The 8782-nt window shown below is 38.1% G+C and overlaps 1 long non-coding RNA gene across 2 annotated transcripts; it reads right to left on the reverse strand.

Moving 5' to 3' along the window:
• Window positions 1–5143: 5143 nt before the first annotated feature.
• LOC135083810 (uncharacterized) lies at window positions 5144–7402 on the reverse strand. 2 transcript variants are annotated; one of them, XR_010259707.1, is made up of 3 exons: window positions 6473–7402; window positions 6290–6399; window positions 5144–6206 (listed from the first exon to the last, which is right to left on the reverse strand). It is a non-coding gene; the product is annotated as an uncharacterized LOC135083810 (long non-coding RNA). The 2 variants fall into 2 exon arrangements; XR_010259708.1 differs by having other exon boundaries at window positions 6290–6410.
• Between the last annotated feature and the right edge of the window lie 1380 nt (window positions 7403–8782).

The raw sequence follows: 8782 nt of genomic DNA on the forward strand, positions 1-8782 counted from the left end.
CCACCGGGCTTCACTGTGGTTCGAAAGGACCGTGCGGGAGATTCTGGATGGGGAGGAGTTCTGTTGGCAGTACGGGATTGTTTCAATGTTAGAGTGATTAAAGATGTTGATGGTCTCACACCCGACATGGAATTAGTTTTAGCTATTGTAAATCTTAAAGGAATCAGTTGTTTATTTTGTGTTGTATACCTGCCTCCAAATTACAATAATGAACAGTATCTAAATGTATTGACATGTATTGAAAATGTAATCTGTACCTACCCGAATATGAATGTTTTAGTTTTAGGTGACTTTAATCTGAAGTCATGTAGTGTTAACGTTAACATGAATTTTAATCTATTTTGTGACTTCTGTAATCTCCGGCAATATAATAATGTATTAAATAGATATGGTGGTATGTTAGATCTCGTGTTGGGCAACCTCGAACCCGAGCAGGTTACGGTGTCTACAGGATTGGACCCCTTAGTGCCAATAGACCAGTACCATCCTGTACTTGAAGTTAGATTTCAAATTTCGATTGGTTTCCTGCCCACCTCGCCACCTACTGATGTACGCCCTAAAACTAGGCCTGATTGGAACTGGCGTAAGGCTGACCTTCAAGGTTTATATGGGACGCTGGCTGCTATGGATTGGTCTGATTTGTTTGGCGTTGACGATGCAGATTCAGCTGTAGAACTGTTCTATACAAAATTATATGATAGCATAAATTGTTTTGTACCATCTAAAATCAAATCCACGTGTAATAAACGGTACATTTATCCTAAATGGTATACTGCAGACATTATACGTGATATTAAGAATAAATACTTTCATTTGAAACGCTATAGGACTGAAGGTAAGGAGTTCAACAAAGAACTTTTCAAATTCTATAGATGGCGAGTTAAAATATTAATAGACAACGCTCATAAGCAAAATTTGAAAGAACTCCAAAAAAATATTATCAACGACCCGGGTAAATTCTGGGAGCATGTTAAAGATAAAAAGAGGGAGAGATGTCACATCGATGCTTTTAAGTTTAACGGCAATGAAGTGACTGGTCAGGCTGCAGCCGACGCCTTTGCCGAATACTTTGGCTCAGTGTTTCAGAGTGAGGTTCCACAGCTAGATTCTGGTGAGGCTGCACGTTCAGCACGTGCGGATGCCACTGCCATTTCTATAGATATCATTGACAAATCTGATCTAAGAGAAGCAATGAAGCGCATTAAGGCGCGATCATCTGGTGGCCCCGATGGTATTCCAGTGTTTCTTGCTAAGGACTGCATATCTGCTCTTCAGGAGCCCCTTTTGTACATATTCAACCTCTGTCTCAGACGCTCTAAGTACCCGAAGCAGTGGAAGACATCGCGGGTTACGCCTATTCCTAAGGGGGAGTCCACTATGGATGTCTCTGGTTTTAGGCCTATTGCCGTGCTTTCAGTGTTTGCGAAAATTATGGAATCAATTTTGAATCTACGTATCGGCAAACAAGTCAACCACTTGCTGCATGATGATCAGCACGGCTTTCGAAAAGCACGATCGACCACTACTAACCTGGTTAGGCATGTCGATTATGTGCACGCTGAGATGGATGCTGGTCATCAGGTAGATGCAGCCTACTTTGATTTCAGAAAGGCGTTCGATATGGTAGATAATGATATTCTCCTTCAGAAACTGGCTCTTATAGGATTAACTCCAAAACTTTTGGATTTTTTTTGCCAGTTATCTTGAAAATCGAAGTCAATTTGTAAGAGTGAATGGATTTGAGTCTGATGAATACTACACACGATCAGGTGTCAGTCAAGGTAGTACCCTTGGACCCACACTTTTCTTAATCTTTATAAATGACCTACCTACATGTGTTAAATTTTCTGAATGCCTACTGTTTGCGGATGATCTCAAACTTTGTTTGGGTGTCTCCAGTGTTCCAGACGCTATAGCATTGCAAAGCGACATTGATGCGGTATTAGAATGGAGTTTCGTCAATCGCCTAGCATTTAATACTGACAAGTGTAAAGTAATTACTTTTACACGTAAACGTTCTCCATTGAATATTAATTATTATTTATATGACACTCCACTGGAAAGAGTTGCTGACATACGAGACCTAGGTTTAATGCTAGATTCTAAGTTGGACTTTCACAAACATGTGACAAAAATTTGTAAATTGGCTAGTAAGTTATTAGGGTTTGTTATAAGGACGTCTGCTCAATTTGACGATATTAGGGTAGCTAAGATATTGTATAGCGCATACGTCCGTAGCAAGCTTGAGTATGGTGCTGTCATTTGGGATCCCTACGAGGATAAATATGCCTTAATGATAGAAAAAATTCAACGCAAGTTTGCTCGCTGGCTGTATAAAAAGAGATACGGATATTACCCCTATTTGTACCCGTCCTTGTTTGTCTCCGGCATGGTTGATTTGGAAACCCTTAAGTTTAGGAGGATAATGTCAAGTATAATATACTATTTGTCGATTATACATGGCAAAATTGATAGTCCACAAATATTAGCGAAAGTAGGCTTATCAGTGCCTACCCGCATACCACGGGATGTTACCGGGATGGTTGAACCGCGTCGCCGCCCTAGGCTGCTACGCCGGCCGGTCACGCGCACCACTCGCGCAGCGAGCGCGCCTTCTACCCGCGCATTACGTTTAATCGGGGACTTAGTTGCTCAGCACGATATCGACATATTTGCCGACCGCTTAGGTACAATAATTGTATTAATTCATAGATTTTTGTGTAAGTAATAACTTTGAATAACTTTGACATTGATCTCTGGACATAAATGTATTTATCTCTTATTCTTATTAGTAGTCTTAGGTATGACATTCTATTTTGGACTTAATTATTTTATGTATTTAATTTTAATGTTATTTGTTATTTGACTATTATTTAATTTATCGTTTTAATTATTTGACAATTTTACATATTGAAATTGCTATTATAAATTATCTGTATTGTATAACTTGTTGGCGCGTTGGACTTTCTGTAAGCCTTCAAGCAGATTATAAATAAAAATAAATAAAATAAAATAAATAAACAAACGTCAAAACTCTGTCAAACTCCATACAAAAAGCACCGGTTAACGTTATAGCCGTGTGGTGACGGCAGAGTAGAATACATTTGTCACCAATCCCTACTCTTCCCGCGGGTGTCGTAAGAGGACTTAGGGACTACGCATCAAACAGAGAACGGGCAGCTCTCTGAAAAACATCAATCTTATAAACTGCGATCTCCAACCCGCCTGCCAAGCGTGGGGATTATGACAAAACCCTCCACTTTAGTGGAGGAGGCTCATAGTCCAGCAGTGGACTGTAAAGGGCTGTTGATGATGATGATCGTTATAGTTACGGTCAAAGTTAGGTGGTGCAACCCAGCCTTAGAGTGTTGTAGCGTAATATGTATAGTCGCTTGGCACGTATTGTGCTATTTTTGTCTGTGCAGGAGGCTTTCTTTTGTTTTACAGGATAATTTAAGGAAACCCTAGCGAAACCATTTATCTAAACTTCTAACTACTAAAAATAAAAAGGAGCTTATGATTATTTTTATTTATATCAACGTCAATTATACTGTGCTAGCAGCACAGATTTATTCTCAATCTAGATTTTATTATTACGTCAGCATAAACCTAATTTTAAACTTTGTAAATACGTCTCGTTGATATAAATAATTATGAAATACTTCAAAAACAGTTTATTTCTTATTAATTAGCGTAACTAGTTGTCTTTAAAATATGATAAATCAGTTTTCACTTCATCTAACTAACAAAATGATTCATCAATTCAGTCTGCTCGTTTGCCTCCTGTCACATAAAAAAATATTATGTAGTTTTTCCATACAAACTCACGCAATACGCGTATAACCAAAAAAGATAGATTCCGATCCTAATACATATTTATTATATGGTAACATCTATTAAGGGCGCTTTGGCAAACCCTTTCGCACCTCCAATCTACATGGGAAGAAATACCCAAAACCACCCAGTGAAGCGTTTGCCAAACAAAATCCGGCGTTCTCTCCATTTCAGATGTGAGAACGAGAACGATATACATTTCCGTATATGCAAGAAAGAGAGGGGTAACTTGCTACGAAAGCTCAAACCGTCGCTTCGTAGCATTGTGGCTTTCCACGGCAGTTCGCTCGTAGTCTTCCTCGTAGACAGACTACGATTCGTGTCACAGTCCGTTCGCGTGTATTATAACAATGGATGTATGTTACATAGAAGGATTCTGACTCGAGTGATTATTGTTATGTAAAAAGTGGCATTGTTTCTGTCTGATCACCCAACGTACAATATAATAGTGCGGGGAAATGTTAGCAGCGCTTTTGGATTGGACGAGGGTAAGTTATTAAAAGTTTACTATTCAAACTTTTTATTTGCTGTTTTGCTACTTTGAATTTAAAAGTCAAAGTCAAAGTCAAAATTTCTTTATTTGTTTAGACTAATAAATAGTTCTTACAAATCGTCATATGCTCTTAAGGAGCCTCTACATGTCTCATAATCTTTTTACCCTACCAGCGCTTCGAGACCAACATTTGGCAAGTGCTGAGAAGAAGCGCCGCAACAAACTCAGTCACCACTGTCTGCCGGTTAATATAAATAAATAGAAATAGTAGTAGTAGGTACATTCGATTCAGGAGCAGTTCACTGAATTTACCATGCATTCTTGTATGGTGTATCATAAGAATGGGTATACAAGATTGCGTGGTATATTAAACAAGGTAGTGACGTGCTGATATCTAGACTTACATATTAAGGTACTAGTAGAAATGACTCGCATACATAAATTTGAATAACTTGGATTGACCAGTCCCCGAAAGCAGCCCCTGTTCACAGACATAGAATTAAGGCTTGATTACCGGATTTTGTTGTAAGATTATTTTTTTATGATTGTATAAATACTCGTAAAGATCCGTGTAAAAATAGGTAATTTCATTGATAAAATTTCAGTACTTTATTGAATAAAAAAAAATTTTGTTTACTTTATGTTTATTTTTCCAACTTTTTACTTCCTATTACTGTTAAAAATGTATGTAATTTTACACAGACCAATTTTATTGATACAGTCAATTTCATAATTTTTTAAATTTTGATTGATATTATAATGTAATTTACAAGTCAAGAAATGTACAAAAGACGATTTGCTAACAATTCTCGCACTACTGGACTTTTCTCGGGCTTTCGACTCAATTAATATTTCTCTGCTGCTATCCAAACTAACCTATTATGGCCTCGACAATGGTTCAGTTAAGTGGTTCCACAGTTATTTGACCCAGCGACTGCAGTGTGTGGAGTTGAGAAGGGTGGACGGCACTTCGATGAGATCTCAACCTCAAATGGTTACTCGCGGGGTTCCTCAAGGGTCCATTCTGGGACCAATCCTGTACATCCTATACAGTGCCGACATCACTAACACTATCGCAAATTGTCATCACCATCTGTATGCCGATGACTTGCAGGTGTACCTCTCTTTTGCACCGGCTGAATTTGCCGTTGCTGTGGCTAAGGTGAACAAAGACCTGAACAGCATCTCTGACTGGAGCAGCTCAAATTGTTTAAAGATTAACCCAAAAAAGTCCCAGTTCTTGGTTATAGGGACACCCAAAAACATTGCTAAACTCAAAGATGTAACTCTAAACATTAATATAGACGGAGAACCTATCGCAAGGGTTGACGCAGCCAGAAATCTGGGACTTGTTATGGATTGTAATCTGAAATTTGAAAATTATGTAGCGGAGTGTGTAAGAAATAGTCTCTATCGGCTCAAACTCCTGTACAAGTTGCGACCCTACCTGAGCGAGAAACTCAGAATTCTACTCTGTGAGTCCTTGGTCCTCAGCAGATTTAATTACTGCGACTCTGTTTACGGTCCGTGCCTTCTGTCAAGAACATCCAGACTTATCCAGAGAGTACAGAATGCATGTGTGCGGTTCTGTTTTTCGGTTCCGCCTCGCTCTCATATCACCCCTTATCTTAACGCCGCAAATATGATGAAGATGGAGGCACGTAGAAGACTTCATTTAGCCACCTTGATGTTTGGAGTCATTAATACAAAGAAACCTAAATACCTATTCCTAAAGCTGGATTGGGTCCACAGCGGATATCCAAGGAGGCAGTGCACCCACATCTTTGCTACTCCAAGACATCGCACTGTGGCATTTCGAGGCTCCTTCAGATTCGCTGCGTCGCGGTGCTGGAACGACCTGCCCCCGCCATTGCGTGCCCTGCTTGTCAGAAACACCTTTAAAACTCATGTAAGGAAGCACTTTATCTCACTGCAAAAGACGAGTGGCGCAGATGCACTTACAGGGGGATGTACACGACGTGCGCGTGCGTTGGCAGGCGTGTCCCAGCATAAATAATTTCTAGCGTCCGGTTGAGCTTCGACTGGCGGTTTCCCCGGCTTTTTGGCGCACCCTAAAACAATCCTTCCATTATGCAATTGGAATGGAACGTAGAACCAAATAACCATCAGATAGGTAATGCTTACCGGGAAGTGCGGTGCGGCGTGTTTGCCGGGCTAGGTACGAGCGAGCGGGGTGGATCCACGCGAGACATTTTCTCTCTCTTCCTGCTGTCGCCTGCCGCAATTTCAATAATAAAGAGCTTTTCTCGCTTTATTACGTGGCAAACACATGGCATAAATGGCGTCTCTCGCGAAAATTTGTAAAATTAATGGCTGTTCTGAATATTTAATTTGCTGGGTAACCTTTTTTCTCTCCGTGACAGTTTTTTTCTCTTTATTTTAACGTTTTTTTTTTTTTTTTTTACACCGCTTTGGGAACTTTCATTTTGCCACCGCTGTCGTGTATTTAATCGTGTATTTAACCGTGGCATTAAAAAGTTGCTGTAATGCGATCTTTATCGATGAACAGTATTTTGCATTATTTACTTGGAATGTCTTTCTTTGGAATAATCAGCCAATTACCTTAAATAAATAATTAGTACACACTGGAGTTGTCAAGCCGATTAATTTTAATTTATTACGATACTTACGATATCATCTGTGCGATTAATCGATAATTCGATTTTCGAGGTTTTGTTGTTGTTGTTTCTTGTTATGTTTTTTTATTTTTATTCTTCTCTTGTGTTGTTTTGATAAGTTATTTGTATTTTTTTTTTATTCTTGATGCGTACTGTAACCGAATTATACACACAACCCTGCGTTGCGTGCCCCTTGGAGAGACATCGAACTTTCACTAATTATAATTTACGGTTACATTATTTTAGACGGTGTCTTCTCCAAGGGTTGCGCAATAAGCAAGGGCGTCCGCGGAAGACCAGCTTCGTGACTTGCCCTTTTGAGCATGTCACGATAAATGCTGAGCGGGTGCCTATTGGCACAGTTTTTTCTCACCACTTGTTTTTTGATAGCCTACATATTTTGTGTTTTTGTTGTTTTTTTTTTTTTGTATTGTGTCTTTTTTACTGTGTCAATAAACCTTTTCTATTCTATTCTATTCTATTTGAATCATACCAAACAAATCCAGGTAAAGCCTGGAATAAGAAATTTAATACCTACCTCACTAACTTAATGAAAACATAATATTTACGTAAAGTATTCAATTACCAATGCAAAACACATTACAAGTTTCTAATCAGGTTGATTCAAGATTCTAAGTTTCAATAGTTTGATCTCTAACCCAATTATCCAACTAGTTTACCAACTTCAAAAAGGAGGACATATTCTATGACCACTTCCTATATCTGATGCCGAGCCTTTTAATTTAGATTTTTATTTATGAGTTGTAAGAATTCTTATGAGGTTACAGACTTTATAAAACTATAGGTTTTCCATTCAATTGAATCATCGGATACTGGACACAAAGTTTTTTTTTATATCTCAGACCAAATTCGGCTGAATATCTCTTTCCCACCTCTGGGCTTTTATCCCAATAAAGGTATTAAACAAATAAATTAACCCATCTGTTACACTTATATCAGATAACTTCTGAACTCCTGAAATTGGTCGAGAATGCTTTAGTGCATTAAGTTTGCCTTTTGTTCTTTGGCACTAGCTCGAGGATTTTTTTCTGTCACAGGAAAACTTTATCGCGCGCGTCCCTTTTTTCAAAAACCGAGATAAAAACTTTGTCCTATGTCCTTTCCCGGGACTCAAACTATCTCTATGCCAAATTTCATCAAAATCGGTTTAGGTGTGAAAGCAAGACAGACAGACAGACAGAGTACTTTCGTATTTATAATATTATTGTAGGGATTAAAGTTTTAAATACATAAACTCCAAATTAAGTAGAGCTCCTAGGTAAAACTTGCGAACTAACAAATACTTCATTTAAACACAAAACCGATAAAATCAGAAGAAACACATTAACTTAAAAAGACAATTTAGGCGGACTTATCTTTAGGAAACGATCTCAGATAATCTGGAGAGACAATGAATAATCAATATTGAATTAATGTTATTTTCATTCACTTCATTATAAAAACAAAAGAACGCGTCAATTCAGACGAATTCGACAAAAGAAGGTGCCAATTCAAACGTCTTTCATAAATATTTTCATCAAAATTTTGTAGACAATTTATTGAAGTAATTTTGTTTTATTACGATGAAAATAAAATTGCTTTGACATCGTTTTCTATCAGAGGCGATGTAAATTACGGTCCTGGGACAAATATTTGAATAGAAAATTGTGTATTTCCTTAGAATACGTGAAAACCTGAGAACCTTTGTCTGAAATTCAATTACCAATTGGAGGCAAAAAAGCTTCACAAATCGCTTTCAGCTGTCTATCTCTATGTATGCTTAGATCTTTAAAACTACGCAACGGATTTTGATGCG

Source organism: Ostrinia nubilalis, chromosome 24 (assembly GCF_963855985.1).
Source record: "Ostrinia nubilalis chromosome 24, ilOstNubi1.1, whole genome shotgun sequence".
Lineage (NCBI taxonomy): Eukaryota > Metazoa > Arthropoda > Insecta > Lepidoptera > Crambidae > Ostrinia > Ostrinia nubilalis.